The following is a 1,130-nucleotide window of genomic DNA, read 5'->3' on the forward strand; positions in this document are numbered from 1 at the left end:
CTCTTCCAGAGGTCCTGAGTTCAAATCCCAGCAACCACATGGTGGCTCACAACCATCTGTAATGAGATCGGATGCCCTCTTCTGGTGCGTCTGAAGACAGCTACAGTGTACTTATGTATAATAAATAAATAAATAAATAAATAAAATTTGAAAACAAAAAAAGTAATTCAAGGTCCTGTTCAGTCCCAGCACTGTGGAGGAGGAAGCAGCTGAATCTCTGTAAGTTCAAGGCCAGCCTTCTCTACATAGAGAGTTCCAGGACAGCTAAGATTCTGTAGAAAGATCCTGTGTCTTTTTTGTCTCTTCCTTCCTTCCTTCCTTCCTCCCTTCCTTCCTTCCTCCCTCCCTCCCTCCCTTCCTTCCTTCCTATCTATCTATCTATCTATCTATCTATCTATCTATCTATCTATCTATATTGGTTTTTCAAGTCAGGGTTTCTGAGTGTAACCAGCCGGCTGTCCTGGACTCGATTTGTAGACCAGGCTGGCCTGGAACTCACAGAGATCTGTTTGCCTCTGCCTCCCAAGTGCTGGGATCAAAGGCCTGTGCCATTGTGCCCAGCGCTTTTTGTTATTTTAGTGATGTTATGTGTGTGTATGTATATGCACATGAGTACAAGTACTCACAGAGGTCCAAGCTGTCGGATCCCCAAGGAGTCATGGTTAAAGGCAATCGTAAGCCACATGGCCATATGATGTGGGTGTGCAGGGGATCCAACTCAGGTCCTCAGGAAGGGCAATATGTGCTCTTAACCACAGAGTCATCTCTCTAGCCCCAAAGACCCTGTTTCAAACATCGAAACCAATCCCCCCTCGAAAAAACAGAGTTCAAGATCAGACTGGGCAAAGTAGCCCACACATTTAATCCCAGTACTAGGGAGCCAAAGGCAAGTGGATCTCTATGAGCTCACGGTCAATTTGACCGACTCACTGAGTGGACAGTTAGAAATATAGAGAGAGACCCTGTCTGGACCTGGGGACCATTAAGCCTGGAGAGGTGGCTCAAATTTTTTTTTTTTTTTAAAGGAATGCGCCACCACTGCCCGGCTAAGAGATTTAGTTATTTATTTTATGTGAGTACACTGTCGCTGTCTTCAGACACAGATGGTTATGAACCACCATGTGGTTGCT

The sequence above is a fragment of the Mus pahari genome, chromosome 14 (assembly GCF_900095145.1).
Source record: "Mus pahari chromosome 14, PAHARI_EIJ_v1.1, whole genome shotgun sequence".
NCBI classification, from domain to species: Eukaryota; Metazoa; Chordata; class Mammalia; order Rodentia; family Muridae; genus Mus; species Mus pahari.